Genomic DNA, 18053 nt, shown 5'->3' with positions numbered 1-18053 from the left:
CCACCTCACAGCAATCCGCCGACATCATGACAAAGAGGCTGCCGGGGACGGTCTTCAAAGATTTCCGGTCCAGCCTCTGCGTCTCCGCCGCCACTTCGTCTGCGGGGGGTGTTGAAACAGCACTCCAACGACCGCCTTTGTCAACGCATGCACGCGCGTATCGTCCCTGCGCTCGCCCACGACCGAGCCCAGTCCGCGATCGTTGTCGGATGCGCAGGATACGCTGCCTCACTCTCCACTTCCCCTCCTTCTAGCTCGGGTTAGTTAGGGTAGTTAGCGCAGCTTATCTTCTTTCCCTTATACATGTATAAATACCTGGTATGTCAATGAGAATCGGTGTGTGCAGCAAATCCTTCCCTCTCTTGCTTTACACATATCTACCAGCACATGATCATCTATTCATCTCGTCATCATCATCACTAACGATGGGCATCTCGTGTACACGCCGTTGCTAAGATTACATATCTGTAATCAAATGGGTTGTCCGTCACCCAGTGGCGGAATCATGATTGAAGAGGACCCCGGGCCAAAACTGGACGTTTTTTATTGAGTCATAATGCAGCATCGAGTGATACAAACAATGAGAACACACACTCGGCCCCATAACTAAGAAGTGCATATTCCAACACTACAAAACACTAGTAAAATGTAAAGTCATATAAGCTATGCCTAGACGAAGAAAGAGAAGAAAAAACCTAAAGTGATCAAAACAATGATCGATGAAATAGAACAACAACCATTGACACCATTCATTTTTTTTAATAACATAAGGACTATGAGAAGGGTTCTACAAAAGCAATGACAGGCGCTGTCATCACCATATCACACTCCAAAGGTCAGATCTTGGTTTTTACCTTGAAGGTCAATTCCGAGCAACCTCCAAGCAATGTCTTCAACAGGGTAACAACGCAAAAATGTCGCCATTGCTGGGTAGATAAGTAGGTAGATATGTTCGCACAATAATCTGTGTTCAAGACCGAGTGCTCGAGAAGCACCACCTGATGGGGTTGTACGTTAGGGCTAGGCCTACAGACCTGCTTCCCTAGGCCCATTTATGACCCCTTATAGACATTAGTGTCCTTAAAGTCACGGATGTAGCCTTGACCTCACTCGGCCTGTCTATAGTCACTCAGATCACGTTGCATCAGTCGGATGCATCTTGGCACTCACTACAGCAAGGAGAAGGCACCGAAGAGGCTGCAACGGCCAAGGAATTAATCCATCACATGAAGTGCAATGAAGGCTCGCGTTACCAGTAACACCGAGAGTTATAGCTGTCGTTTCTAGTAACTTTCATATTTATCAGCATTAATTACCTTGTAATGAAGCTCGGTCGGTCGTGGCAGCAACTATATAAGCCACTCCCGGGCTCCAGCTCAAGGGTTCAGTACTTAGTAATCCTTCATACCCCATAAGAAAACATCAGCCTGAGGGCTCGAGATGTAGGGATGTTACCACTTCCAAGTGGGGCCTGAACTCGTACATCCGAGTGCATCTGTTGTGCCTAGTTAGACTTCGCCCCTTCGTTCGTACCCCTAGGTACTATTATCAGGGTCATTCTCACGAGTGTTGGCGCCCACCGTGGGCTGCGCGTCTAGCAAATCCAGCGCAGTTGGAGATTTATCACATTTTTTGTTAACATGATGACACTCAGCGGAGAGATCCTCTTCGGCTCGCTCAACTTCATCGTCGATGACTCGGCGTGGCTGCCGGATGCGCCACTGAACACCAACGCCCTCCCTTCACGAGGTACGTCACATTTCAGCGCAGTCGTCGGTGACGTATCACTCGACACCCCCGTGTCCTGTTCTGTTCGCCACAAGCGCTCTGGGAGGTCGTGATGCAGCGGTGGATCAAGCACGCCATCGCCAACCAGGCCATTTTCGGTCAGGTGGCCATGCTCAGCTTCGATGAGCCCACCGTCAGCCTCTTCCCTTCATGAAGCGAGGAGTCACTCGACGACTCCGACTGCGGCAACAGCAGGGGTGCCGCCGAGATCCTGATGGCCGACACCAACAAGGGAGGCAATGCAGGTTACGCCGCGGAGAATTATCCCTCACGTGACACCGAAGAGCATCGCCACGGCGACGACAACCGCCACATTCTGTAGCCGCTCAACGAGCAACAGCGGGAGGAAGTTCGGTGGAGGAGTGATCAAGTTCTTCGCACCCCCATCACCGGGAACACCCCGGAGGAGATCGCGCTGGAGAACGCGCGTCTGGCCAATCTGGCCGAGCGCGAGCGCCTCGAGCGACTCTAGCGTTCGCTCGATGCTCGGGCCACGAGGGACCAGCCGAGCTCCAGCCGCAGTCGCACGCAGTTGTTTCCGAATGATCGCCAACGACACATCGAACCTGGCCGCAGCCACTCGGATCGCTGATTCAATTTAGCCGAGTGACTGCGCGGCCGGAGAAGGCATTTGAAAAATTTAGGCTCTCTTGAAGACTGCCATGCAGCAGAATTCCGCAATGTTGCAACTGCGGCATCGCATTCACAACAAGCCCGTCCAGGCGGACACCGTGTAGTCAGCTCATAGCCTGCACGTGCACAGACGGCGCGAAAGGTCTCCTCCTCTTCTGAGAGGCCCGCATGGAGACTGGAGGCAAGGTCACCAAGACCGAAGCAGGTCACCCCCCAGTGGAGTGTCTCACTCGGTTGCCGTCCTCGCGGCCACACGTCAAGCCCCAATCGGCGTTGGGGTAATGATGGTGACGAATACTGGGGCCCCGAGTTTAACGCTCGGTCTATAATCATGCAACACGTGGTTGATCGATTGCGAGCTGGCCAGGGAGTGTCCGGCCTCGAGTGCTCCGGCCGACGCATCCGAGAGGTCGAAATCCCCTCCAACTACCGGTTGGCCACGGGGATCGGTAAGTTCAATGGCGAGTCGAAGCCAGAGACCTGGCTGGAAGACTACCGAGTGGTTGTCCAGATCGGCGACGACGACGATTACGTCGCTATGAAGCATATGCCCCTCATGTTGGAGGGGTCTGCGAGGGTGTGGCTCAACCAGCTGCCCTCCAGCAGCATCCATAGCTGGGGTGACTTCGCCCGAGTGTTCGTCAAGACCTTCGAGGGCACATACAAGCGCCCAGGCGGCCTGACTGAGCTGCAACATTGTGTCCAGAAGAGCAACGAGACTCTTAGGGAGTACATCCCAGCGATGGACCACACTTCACAACACCGTTGAGAATGTCACCGAGTACCAGGCCGTGTGCACTTTCAAAGCGTACACTCGGTATCGAGAGCTCATTCTCAAGTTTGGCCGGTCAGGGGACCTGTCCCTCAGTCGGGACATGGAGATCGCCAATCGGTACGCGAACGACAAAGAAGAAGACTGTCTCCACAACGGCAAAGGCCGAGCCAGCGAAACCCCTCAGTCGGGCAACGCTGGTAAGAAGCAGAAGCGAAAAGGCGACCCATCGGGGAAAGCCGAAGTAGCTGTTGTCCCAGGGTAGAGCCAAAATAAAAATCAAAAATAAAAAGGATTGGGCTGGCAAAAAGAAAGCTGAGACAAAGAGCAGCCTATTGGACCAGCCATGTCCGATTCATTCTCGCAAGGACGAGGAGGGGGAGACTATCCACGCCAAGCACACAGCTCGCGGCTGCCGTCTGCTGCGGATAGAGATGGGAGGAGAGCCCTCTGGGGACAAGGAAGATGACAACGACCCAACGGACGACTCTGGGTACCCTGAACATTCAGGCGACCCTCATGATCTTCGTGGACGTCGAGAGCAACAGCCGATTGAAAGTTATAAATGGGAGGTGAACATGGCAGCCCCGGCTGTCACAAAGTACCTCGACTGGGCGAAGACGTCCGTCACATTCGACCAGTTGGACCATCCGCCAACATAGCCACCCCCGGGAGGCAGACGCTGGTGGTCGTTCCCGCAGTCAGTGGGTTTCGACTGCGGAAAGGTCTCATGGACGGAGGCAGCTATAACGACTAAGATGCGGTCCTTTCCGATTTGGGGAACGAGGCCCCGAATTGGAAAGAAGCGCATCTAAGCATTTCGCAAACATAGTAACATAGCACATACATAATAATAGAGGAATGACAATAAGGGATTCAATTACCATCTCATAAATATATCAAAGTTACATCACGCATCCAAACAAGGTAGTTCCACTACGGACTACAAAACATGAGAAACGACTATGCTACCCTACATGCTTGCCCACGATCACGACCACGCCTAAGTCTTCTGGATAGTTCATGTACAGGCGGTCGTTGTCCTCATCGTACTGCCACGCCAGCTGCGTGCCGTCGGGATCACCTGCCTCGGGGGTACCTGAACCTGTTGGTGTTGTGAAGGAATCTGTGAGCCACGGGGACTCAGCAATCTATGACCTCGGTGCCAGAACTAGTCAAGTTATTAGGTTGGAAGGTGGAGTGTTTGAGTTGTGGTCATGGTAATATTGAAGTTATATTAGTAAGGTGTTGTGAATCTAGAAATACTTGTGTTGAAGTTAGTGATTCCCGTAGCATGCACGTATGGTGAACCGCTATGTGATGAAGTCTGAGCATGATTAGTCTATTGATTGTCATCCTTTGTGTGGCGGTCGGGATCGCGCGATGGTTTATACCTACCAACCCTTGCCCTAGGAGTATGCGTTGAATGCTTTGTTTAGATTACTAATAAAACTTTTGCAACAAGTATATGAGTTCTTCATGACTAATGCTGAGTCCATGGTTTAGATGCACTTTCACCTTCCACCATCACTATCTTCTTTAGTGCCGTGCAACTTTCGTCGGTGCACAAAACCCACCATTAGCCTCCCTCAAAACAGCCACCATACCTACCTACTATGGCTTTTTCAAAGTCATTCCGAGATATATTGCCATGCAACTACCACCATGACATGTGCCACCACGTCTACATTTCCATTTCATGATCATAATTAGCTAGCATGATGTTTCCATTTATGTCTATGCCATGCTAGATCATTGTCACGGTACACTACCGAAGGCATCCCATATAGAGTCATCATTGCTCTAAGTTTTGAGTTGTAAGTGTGATGATCATCATTGATGGAGCATTGTCCCATGTCAGAAAATAAAAGAGGCCAAAGATGCCCACCAAAATAAATAAATAAAAGAGGCCAAAGAGCCCATCCAAAAAAAATGAGAGAAAAAGTGAGAAGGGACAATGCTACCACCTTTCCACACTTGTGCATATTAAGCACCATGATCTTCATGATTGAGAGTCTCTCATTTTGTCACCACCATATAGCTAGTGGGAAATTTTCATTATATAACTTGGCTTGTATATTCCAAAGATAGGATTCCTCAAAATTGCCTTAGGTCTTCGTGAGCAAGCAAGTTGGATGCACACCCACTAGTTTTCCTTAAGAGCTTTCACATACTCATAGCTCTAGTGCATCATTTGTATGGCAATCCCTACTCATTCACATTGATATCTATTGATGAGCATCTCCACAGCTCATTGATATGCCTAGTTAATGTGATAATCTTCTCCTTTTTGGTCTTGCCACCTCCACCACACTCCACACCACTTATAGTGCTACAACTATGGCTCACGCTCATGTATTGCGTGAGAGTTGAAAAGGTTTGAGAAAGTAAAGGTGTGAAAACAATTACTTGGCCAATACCGGGGTTGTGCATGATTTAAATTCGTTGTGCAATGATGATAGGGCATAGCCAGACTATATGATTTTGTAGGGATAACTTTCTTTTGGCCTTGTTATTTTGAAAGTTCATGATTACTTTGCTATTTTGCTTGAAGTATTATTGTTTCCATGTCAATAGCAAACTATTGTTTTGAAATTAATGGATCTGAACATTCACGTCACATAAGAGGAGTTACAAAGGACATCTATGCTAGGTAGCATGAAAGCATCAAAAATTCATTCTTTATCACTTCCCTACTCGAGGACGAGCAGGAGTTAAGCTTGGGGATGCTTGATACGTCTCAAAACGTATCTATAATTTTTGATGGTTTCACGCTGTTATCTTGTCAACTTTGGATGTTTTGTTTACCTTTTATATCTTTTTTGGGACTAACTTATTAACTCAGTGCCAAGCGCCAGTTCCTGTTTTTTCTGTGTTTTGGACTCTTTTCAGATCTGATGTTGGAACGTAGTCCAAACGGAATAAAATCCCCAAAATGATTTTTTCCAAAACGGAAGAAGATCAGGAGGCTTGAGGGCCAAGCAAGTGGGCCCACAGGGAGCCCACAAGCCCTCTTGTCGCGGCCAGGGGGGAGGCCGCGGCAACCAAGCTTGTGGCCTCCCTGTGGCCCCCCTGCCCTAGGTCTTTGGCCTATATATTCCCTAAAAATCCAGAAAAAATCAGGGAATCCACGAAAACACTTTTCCGCCGCCGCAAGCTTCCGTTTCCGCGAGATCTCATCTGGAGACCCTTCTCGGTGCCCTGCCGGAGGGGACTTTGGAGTTGGAGGGCTTCTACATCAACACCATCGCCCCTCCAATGACTCGTGAGTAGTTCACTTCAGACCTACGGGTCCGTAGTTTGTATCTAGATGGCTTCTTCTCTCTCTTGGATCTTCAATACAAAGTTCTCCATGATCTTCATGGAGATCTATCCGATGTAATCCTCTTTGGCGGTGTGTTTGTCGAGATCCGATGAATTGTGGATTGTGATCAGATTATCTATGATATATATTTGAGTCTTTGCTGATTTCTTATATGCATGATTTGATATCCTTGTAAGTCTCTCTGAGTCTTGGGTTTTGTTTAGCCGACTAGATCTATGATTCTTGCAATGGGAGAAGTGCTTGGTTTTGGGTTCTTACCGTGTGGTGACCTTTCCCAGTGACAGTAGTGGCAGCAAGGCACACATCGTGTAGTTGCCATCAAGGCTAACAAGGTGGGCTTTGTCGTAGATATGAGATTGTCCATCTACATCATGTCATCTTGCTTAAGGCGTTACTCTGTTCTTTTGGACTTAATACACTAGATGCATGCTGGATAGCGGTCGACGTGTGGAGTAATAGTAGTACATGTAGAAAGTATCGGTCTACTTGTTTTGGACGTGATGCCTATAGATATAATCACTGCCATAGATGACGTCACGACTTTGCGCGGTTCTATCAATTGCTCGACAGTAATTTGTTCACCCACCGTCTACTTGCTTTCATGAGAGAAGCCACTAGTAAACACTACGGCCCCCAGGTCTATGCACACGTATCGTTTCGACTTCGCTTTTACTTCGCTTTGTTACTTTGGTGCTTTCAGTTCTCACTTGGCAAACAATCTATAAGGGATTGACAACCCCTACATAGCGTTGGGAGCAAGCTTTGTGTTTGTGCAGGAACTTGTGATACTCCTTCACTGGATCAATACCTTGGTTCTCAAAACCGAGGGAAATACTTACCACCGCTGCGCTACATCACCCTTTCCACTTCGAGGGAACACCAACGCAAGGCTCCAAGGATACGGGGGAAATCATTTGCATATTTTCCTAGGAAGTCCCTTAAGGCGTAGCCGTAGCATAAGGATTCCTGGTGCCGTTGCTGAGGAGAATCAATACAAGAATAGTCTCCCGTCAGCACGTGTTTTCGGCGCCATTGGAAGGTCTTTTGTTGCAGTAGCACATCCTAAGCTTTATATGGTGGCTAACTTACGTAAAACATGTAATGAAGGTGGTCTATACTAGCGGTCGATGATTCACTGATCACTAAGTGATCCTGAACACCTACTTATGTCAGTCATAACCCCACCGTGTTCTCGATCGAAGAAAGGTCTTCGAAGGGGACAGTCACGGTTACACACACAATTGGTAATTTTATTAGCTTATGTTGAAGTTGTCTATTACCGGATGTTAACAAACATTCCAGGTTGCCACATAACCGCGGGCACGGCTTTCCGAAAGATTAAACCCTGCAGGGGTGCTCGAACTAGTCAATCACAAACGTACACGGGACGCAAAGTAATCCTCTATCACGAATCTTGTGATCTCGTCGGATTCCTTATAGGAAAACCTCAACTCTGGGGAGAACCAAAGCTTCACCGGGATTCCTATACGCAAGATATACCGCTAAGCTAAGACAAGACTAGCAGGACCTCCCGTCGTGTCGACGACCCTGATAAGAGCCACGTATCTCAGTCTCAGGACACGACGGATGAGCTAGACGTCGGGATGGCTAAACCTCTGGGTGACCAGTGGGGCCCCGGACATCGCTCAGGTGGGACCAACACTTATGAGGAGCACTGGCCCGGGTTGTTGATTAAATTCCTCGGGGTAGCTATTCCCTATGCAGATTATTATTAAGTGATTAGCAGAATAAAGCCAATGTTGGGTCCTTCCGGACAAGTTTTCACACTACACGATTTACCAAGGGGCCCCAAAACAACCCCGAATGTGTTAGGAGCGATCCGTTATGGAATCAAACACCGGTAGCCGGTAACTAAGGCGGCAATAACGGAACAAAACACCCGGCAAAAGGCTAGGCCTTCCGTTATTTACCAAGTATATAGGTGCATTAATTAAATAACAGATTTAGCATAATGATATCAAACTCATGTTATCACATGAGACAATTGCACCTGCAACTAGCAACGCTAACATTAGAAGCTTAGGAAAGCCTACTTAGCCATTCAAGATTTGCTAGGAGGGGGAAGTGTTTGGGTTTCATGGCAATTCAGGAGGCAATTATTTCAGTGGTAGGCAGCGAGCACATGACAAAGGAAACGTAATCTAGCACACCAAGTCTAGAGATGGAATCAAGGTCATATCCAATGCATTCCTGGGATTATTCTACCCCAAAAACATATATAATACCTACGCACTTGTATAGAACAAATGGGCACACGTGCTATTCACTAGATCTACACTTATACAAGCTCTTGCACATGACCACAACATCAATGGGGCATATGAGGGGTAGACCTCATGCCCATGTACCTTGGCACACCACCACACCATCACATGAATCAATCACAACACAATAAAAACACCTACACATGATATTGAGGGCACACACACTAGTGACACCATAGATTCTACACCCCTACTATATAAGCATGCTCATGAGATCAGCAAGGCCCTCCATTCTTTGGGCATGTATGTGGACACACACACCCCAACAACACACTCACAACACCAAAGCATCTACATAGGACACAAACACAAGGTATGTGTGGGGGAACCCCCCCACACACACATCACCACACTTGCACTCACTAGTGCATCAACTCCTCCCCAAGAGGATGAGCTGCTCATAAACACACAACTATAGGCTAGTTCAAAGCCCACAAGGTGCACACACACTCCATCCTCTCATGAGACAATACTTACATGTATGCAAAATAACCCACACAAGCCTACACCAAAGTATTCACAAACTAGCAAAATCACCAAGCACCACATGCTGTTTTTAGGGAAGATCAAATTCCCCCATGGTGCAAGCACACCACAACAAAATATACAACAACCAAAGGGGAGAGTGCACATGAAAGCAAAAGGAAACAAAAATAACAGGAGGGGTAGGATTCGAAGCCTAGACCTCCTGGATCCAACACTGCAACAATGCCACTGGGCTGAGATGCCCTAGTTCGACAGAGAAGGGCATCTAAGCAGGTTAAACTGCTCTGCTGCTGCAAATGCTACTATTCCGAAAATAAAATGCAAAAGAGTGCCGAGGGGGGAATCGAACCCACGACCTCCAACTAGCACCAAAACCACCCTACCACCGCGCTACTACTCCGGAGCTTAACAGGAGTGGGGAGTTTACTCTTTTGAGTAATCCCTCTCAGCAACCCTCTGCCTGACGGTGGCCGAAACAGGGGACGATGCTCGCCGGCCAGATACTGCAAATTCATCTACGACTCCTAGATGGAAGGGAAAACAAGTCCCCACGGTTCCATTTCTACTCCTATCTCTGCCCGAGAGGCTCTGCTACGACGACTCGACGTAACGCGGCGGCTCCGGCGACAGAGAAGAAATGCCGACGACCCTATGGCCTGCTACTCGAGATCTGGTACAGGGAGGAAGGGGAGATGGCTCTACCTCACCTACGGAATGAGGGGAAGCTTCATCTCGAGAGGAAGTAGAGGAAGGAGCAGGAAGTAGCCGATCGGTGAAGCTCGTCGGGGAAGGAAGCCGCCATCGTGGAGGAGAGGAAGCAGAGTAGGTCTTGATGTCCTAGTCGCGGGGATGGATTCCTGGAGGGTCCCGCGTGCTCGCCGAGGCGTCGGAGGGGAAGAAGAGGCATGGGTGCGATGGCGAGGAGCTCCTCAACTCTCGGCCATGGCGAAGGAACTGATCCCCTTACCTGGAGTTCGTGGACAGAGAGGGAGATAGCGAGGGAATAGTGGTGGCAGCACGAGAGGGAAACCCTATCTTGCACGGACGCCAAGGGGGCTACTTTTATGGAGGAGGAGGGGCGAGGGACGCTCCTCGACGTCCATGACGGCGTCTGAGGCCGTCGCTCTGTTCCTGCAACTCTGAAGAAGAACTGACGGAGGAAGGGGGGAACACCACGGCGTCTACAGGAGAAGTGGGCAGCTGGGCTGCGACAGAAAGAGAGGAGGGGGAAGATGGGCCTGCTAGTGGGAGTAAGCCCACTAGTGGCTCCAGATTGATAGAAATAAACCCCTGGGGGTTTTCCAATATAAAAAATAACAAGAGAAAGAAAAGAAAGCCAAGACAAATCCGTTGGGGGTTAAAACAAAACAAGAATGCCCCTGGTCATGATAAATTATGACCTATTTGAATAAATTGGAAAAGAATTATTTGGAGCTTCTAAATATTTACAAAAGAGAATTATAGGGTCTGTTTTGTAATTGTTTGCACCATTTAAAACACCTATTCAAAACAGAAAAACCACATCTCCAATCCACCACAAAACAAAGCTAACACATGGGCATTTTTAAAACAAGGAAGGAGCAAAGATATTTGGGCTTGAGATAAATAGGAGGGAGAGTGTTTTGAAGGCTATGCAAACCACAAATATAATCCTACTATCCAACCACATCTAAGCCACTCCAATAACCACACACATCATCACATCACAACTCATCTCAACACATCCCACATATGATCACAAGGCACAAACCAAGACAAGGACATGAGATGACATGGCATGCATGCATGCAAAGGAAGAGTACACAAGTGACATCACATGAAGTCATAAGCATAGGATAGCTCTCATATCATGACAAGGTGGACCCACATGGGAAGGTTCCAAATAGGGAAAGATACACTCTTGGGGCACTACAAACTCCCCCACACTACAAAAAGATCTCGCCCCGAGATCTATTCCTGAAAGAACTCCGGAAATTCAGAACGGAGGTGATCCTCGCGTTCCCAAGTAGCCTGTTTATTGGAATCGTGTGACCATTGCACTTTGAGAAATTTGACAGTCTTGTTGCGGGTCTTGCGCTCAGTCGCCTCGAGAAACGCAACTGGATGCTCACGATAAGATAGGTCAGGCTGAAGGTTGATGTCTGGAAGATGAACAGTGCACTCGGGGGTCTTGAAACACCTCCGAAGCAGAGAAACATGGAACACATCATGCACATTTGCAAAGTTTAACGGGAGCTCAAGATGGTACGCAAGGTCGCCTCTCTTGCCAACAACTCTAAACGGGCCCACGAAACGAGGCGCAAGTTTGCCTTTGATGCCAAAGCGTTGCATACCTTTCATAGGTGACACCTTGAGATAGACGATGCCATCAAGCTCATAAGACATGTCACGATGCTTACTATCATAATAGCTCTTCTGACGGTACTGAGCTGCTCTGAGGTTGTCGCGAATGACCCAACACATCTCCTCAGCTTCTTCTATCAAATCATTCCCAAGGATCTGACGCTCGCCGGTCTCGGACCAGTTGAGCAGGGTACGACACTTCCTGCCATAGAGAATTTCAAACGGAGCCTTGCCAGAACTAGCTTGATAACTGTTGTTATACAAGAACTCCGCAAAAGGAATACAATCCTCCCACTTCATACCAAAAGAGATAACACATGCTCTCAGCATATCCTCAAGAACTTGATTGACTCGCTCCACTTGACCACTAGTCTGAGGATGAAAAGCTGTGCTGAAGCAGATCTTCGTGCCCATCGCAGACTGAAAAAAGTCCCAGAACTTGGAAATGAAGATACTTCCTCGATCCGAAGAGATCATCATAGGCACGCCAGGCAAAGACACAATCCTGTAAGTGTACAACTCTGCAAGCTGAGCTGCCGAAATGGATTCCTTGACTGGAAGAAAATGAGCCACTTTACTCAACTTGTCGATGACGACAAAGATGGCATCATTACCCTTCTTGGACTTCGGAAACCCGGTGAAGAAATCCATCTACATATGATCGAACTTCCACTCGGGAATGGGCAGAGTATGCAAAAGACCTGCTGGACGTTGATGCTCTGCTTTCACCCTTCGACATACATCACATTCATTTACGAACTGAGCAATCTCACTCTTCATTCGAGTCCACCAGAAGGTCTGTTTCAAGTCCTGATACATCTTGGAGCTTCCAGGATGAATAGAGAGCAGAGAGTTATGAGCTTCTTCCATGATTACCTTTCTGAGATCACCTTTCAGAACGACAAGATGATCCTCAAAGAAAAACATGTCTCTGGCATCAACACTGAAGCACTTATACTTGGGAAGACTCTTTGCCACGCCAATCTTGACTTTCTTCACCATTGCATCAAGAAGCTGTGCTGCTCGGACCTGATCTTCCAAGGTAGGAGAGATCTGAAGGTTTGCAAGAAATCCCTGAGGTACTAACTGAAGGTTGAGCTTCCTGAAAGACTCGCAAAGGCCAGGCTGGAGAGGTTGCAGAATGAGATTGTTGTAGTACGCCTTCCTGCTCAAGGCATCTGCCATGACATTAGCTTTGCCTGGCGTGTACTCAACACTCGGATTAAAATCTTGGAGCATTTCCACCCAACGAGTTTGCCGGAGATTTAGGTTAGGCTGAGTGAAGATGTACTTGAGACTCTTGTGATCGGTGAAAACTTCAACCTTTCATTCCAACAAGAGGTGTCTCCAAGTAATCAGAGCGTGTACCACAGCTGCTAGATCAAGATCATGCATAGGATAGTTCTTCTCCGCTGGCTTCAACTGCTTGGAGGTATAAGCTGTTGGGGAATGTCGCATGGGAAACAAAAATTTTCCTACGCGCACGAAGACCTATCATGGTGATGTCCATCTACGAGAGGGGATTTTCGATCTACGTACCCTTGTAGATCGCACAGCAGAAGCGTTAAGAAACGCGGTTGATGTAGTGGAACGTCCTCACGTCCCTCGATCCGCCCCGCGAACCGTCCCATGAACCGTCCCGCGATCCGTCCCACGATCCGCTCCGATCTAGTGCCAAACGGACGGCACCTCCGCGTTCAGCACACGTACAGCTCGACGATGATCTCGGCCTTCTTGATCCAGCAAGAGAGACGGAGAGGTAGATGAGTTCTCCGACAGCGTGACGGCATTCCAGAGGTTGGTGGTGATCTAATCTCAGCAGGGCTCCGCCCGAGCTCCGTAGAAACACGATCTAGAGGAAAAATCGTGGAGGTATGTGGTCGGGCTGCCGTGGCAAAAGTTGTCTCAAATCAGCCCTAATACCCCAGTATATATAGGAGGGAGGGAGGGGAGGAGGCAACCTCAAACCCTCAAGGTTTGGCCGAAATTTGAGGTGGAGGAGTCCTACTCCAATCCTACTTGGAGTAGGATTCCACCTTCCCACTTGGAAACTCTTTCCAGCTTGTGTTTTTCCCTTCTCAAACCTTATGGGCCTTAGTGGGAACTTATTCCAGCCACTAGGGGCTAGTTTATCTCTTCCCATAGCCCATGAGACCCCTTGGGGCGTGACACCCCTCTCGATGGTCCCCGGCACCCCTCCCGGCACTCCCGGTACACTACCAATGAGCCCAAAACTTTTCCGGTAATGCCCGAAAACTTTCCGGTAACCAAATGAGGTCATCCTATATATCAATCATCGTCTCCGGACCATTCTGGAAACCCTCGTGACGTCCGTGATCCCATCCGGGACTCCGAACAACAGTTGGTAACCAACCATATAACTCAAATACGCATAAAACATCATCGAACCTTAAGTGTGCAGACCCTGCGGGTTCGAGAACTATGTAGACATGACTCGAGGGACTCCTCGGTCAATATCCAATAGCGGGACCTGGATGCCCATATTGGATCCTACATATTCCGAAGATCTTTATTGGTTGAACCTCAGTGCCAAGGATTCATATAATCCCGTATGTCATTCCCTTTGTCCTTCGGTATGTTACTTGCCCGACATTCGATCGTTAGTATCCGCATACCTATTTCAATCTCGTTTACCGGCAAGTCTCTTTACTCGTTCCGTAATACAAGATCCCGCAACTTACACTAAGTCACATTGCTTGCAAGGCTTGTGTGTGATGTTGTATTACCGAGTGGGCCCCGAGATACCTCTCCGTCACACAGAGTGACAAATCCCAGTCTCGATCGATACTAACTCAATGAACACCTTCGGAGATACCTGTAGAGCATCTATATAGTCACCAAGTTACGTTGCGACGTTTGATACACACAAAGCATTCCTCCGGTGTCAGTGAGTTATATGATCTCATGGTCATAGGAACAAATACTTGACACGTAGAAAACAGTAGCAACAAAATGACACGATCAACATGCTACGTCTATTAGTTTGGGTCTAGTCCATCACATGATTCTCCTAATGATGTGGTCCCGTTATCAAGTGACAACACTTGCCTATGGTCAGGAAACCTTGACCATCTTTGATAAACGAGCCAGTCAACTAGAGGCTTACTAGGGACAGTGTTTTGTCTATGTATCCACACATGCATTGTGTTTCCAATCAATACAATTATAGCATGGATAATAAACGATTATCATGAATAAAGAAATATAATAATAACTAATTTATTATTGCCTCTAGGGCATATTTCCAACAGTCTCCCACTTGCACTAGAGTCAATAATCTAGTTCACATCACCATGTGATTCCAACGAATCCAACACCCATATTGTTATGGGGTATGATCACGTCTTGCTCATGCGAGAGGTTTTAGTCAACGGTTCTGAAACTTTCAGATCCGTGTGTTCTTTACAAATCTTTATGTCATCTTATAGATGCTGCTACTATGTGCTATTCGGAAATACTCCAAATATCTACTCTACTATACGAATCCGTTTCACTACTCATAGTTATTCGGATTAGTGTCAAAGCTTGCATCGACGCAACCCTTTATGATGAACTCTTTAACCACCTCCATAATCGAGAAAAATTCCTTAGTCTATTTAGTTACTAAGGATAACTTTGACTGCTAATCAGTGATTCAATCCTGGATCACTTTGTGTACCTCTTAACAGACTTGCTGCAAGGCGCACATCAGGTGCGGTACTCAGCATGGCATACTTTAGAGTCTACGGCTAAGGCATAGAAGATGACCTTTGTCTATTCTCTTAATTCTGCCGTGGTCGGGTTTTGAGTCTTACTCAAATTCACACCTTACAACACAGTCAAGAACTCCTTCTTTGCTGATCTATTTCGAATTCCTTCAAAAACTTGTCAAGGCATGCATCTTGTTGAAACTTCTATTAAGCGTTTTGATCTATCTCCATAGATCTTGATGCCCAACGTTCAAGTAGCTCAATCCAGGTATTCCTTTGAAAAACTCCTTTCAAACAACCTTTTATGCTTCATAGAAATTCTACATTACTTCTGATCAACAATATGTCAACCACATATACTTATCAGAAATTCTATAGTGCTCCCACTCACTTCTTTGGAAATACAAGTTTCTCATAAACCTTGTACAAACCCAAAATCTTTGATCATCTCATCAAAGTGTATATTCCAACTCCGAGATGCTTGCACCAGTCCATTGGAGGATCGCTGGAGCTTGCATACTTTTTAGTATCTTTAGGATCGACAAAACCTTCTAGTTGTATCACATACAATGTTTGCTCAAGGAAACCGTCGAGGAGACAATGTTTTGACATCCTATGTGCAATATTTCAAAAATAATGCAATAACTACTAACATAATTCTAACAGACTTTCAGCATCGCTACGAGTGAGAAAGTCTCATCATAGTCAACTGTTTGATCTTGTCGGAAACATCTTTGCAACAAGTCGAGCTTTTCTTAATAGTGACTTATCACCATCATCGTCTGTTTTCCTTTTAAAGATCCATCTTTACTCAATAGTCTTACTACCATCAAGTAGTTCTTCCAAAGTCTACACTTTGTTTTCATACATGGATCCTCTCTCGGATTTCATGGATTCCAGCCATTTGTCGGAACCCGGGCCCACCATCGCTTTCTCCATAACTCGTAGGTTCACTGTTGCTCAACAACATGACCTCCAAGACAGGGTTACCGTACCACTCTGCAGTAGTACGCGACCTTGTCAACCTACGAGGCTTGTAGTAACTTGATCCTATGCTCGATGATCACCATCATCAGCTTTCACTTCAATTGGTATAGGCGCCACATGAACAACTTCCTGCGCCCTCCTACACACTGGTTGAAGTGATGGTTCAATAACCTCATCAAGTTCTACCACCCTCCCACTCAATTCTTTCGAGAGAAACCTTTCCTCGAGAAAGGATCCGTTTTAGAAACAAACACTCTGCTTTCGGATCTGAGATAGGAGATGTACCCAACTGTTTTGGATATCCTATGAAGATGCATTTATCCGCTTTGGGTTCGAGCTTATCAGACTGAAATTTTTTTCACATAAGTGTCAAAGCCCCAAACTTTCAAGAAACGACAGTTTAGATTTCTCTAAACCTCAGTCTATACTGTGTCATCTCAACGGAAATACGCGGTGCCCTATTTAAAGTGAATGCAGTTGTCTCTAATGCATAACCCATAAACGATAGTGGTAATTCGATAAGAGACATCATAGCATGCACCATACCAAATAGTGCATGGCTATGACGTTCAGACACATCATCACACTATGATGCTCCAGGTGGCATGAACTGCGAAACAATTTCCACATTGTCTTAACTGCGTAGCAAAACTCGTAACTCAGATATTCATTTCTATGATCATATCGTAGACAGTTTATCCTCTTGTTACGACGAACTTCACTCCTGAAACAGAATTGAACCTTTCAATATTTCAGACTTGTGATTCATTAAGTAAATACTCTTGTATCTGCTCAAATCATCATTGAAGTAAGAACGTAATGATATCCACTGCGTGCCTCAGCACCTATTGGACTGCATACATCAAAATGTATCACTTCCAACAAGTTACTTATCTTGTTTTCATCTCATTGAAAACAAGGCCTTGCTCATGTGGTATGATTTGCATGTCACTAGTGATTCAAAATCCTGTGAGTATAAAGATCCATCATCATGGAGCCTCTTCATGCAATTTATACCAACATGACTAAAGCGGCAGTGCCACAAGTAAGTGGTACTATCATCATTACCTCGTATCTTTTGGCACCAATATCATGAACATGTGTAACACTACGATCGATATTCAATAAACCATTGAAGGTGATTATTCAAGCAAAGAGAGTAACCATTATTCTTTTAAATGAAGAATCGTATTGCAGTAAACACGATCCAATCATGTTCATGCTTAACGCAAGCATCAAATAACAATTATTTCGGTTTAACACCAATCCCGATGGTATAGGGAGCGTGCGACGTTTTGATCATATCTACCTTGGAAACACTTCCAACACGTATCATCACCTCGCCTTTAGCTAGTCTCCGTTTATGCCGTAGCTATCATTTCGTGTTACTAATCACTTAGAAACCGAACCGGTATCCAATACCCTCATGCTACTAGGAGTACTAGTAAAGTACACATCAACATCATGTATATCAAATATACTTCTTTCGACTTTTGCCAGCCTTCTTATCTACCAAGTACCTAGAGTTGCTCTACCTCAGTGACTGTTCCCCTCATTACAGAAGCACTTAGTCTCGGGTTTGGGTTTAATCTTGGGTCTCTTCATTAGTGCATCAACTGTTTTGCCGTTTCACGAAGTATCCCTTTTGGCCCTTGCCTTTCTTGAAACTTAGTGGTTTTACTAACCATCAACTATTGATGCTCCTTCTTGATTTCTACTTTCGC

Source organism: Hordeum vulgare, chromosome 4H, assembly GCF_904849725.1.
Source record: "Hordeum vulgare subsp. vulgare chromosome 4H, MorexV3_pseudomolecules_assembly, whole genome shotgun sequence".
NCBI lineage: Eukaryota > Viridiplantae > Streptophyta > Magnoliopsida > Poales > Poaceae > Hordeum > Hordeum vulgare.
Note: the sequence above shows the minus strand (reverse complement) of the source record.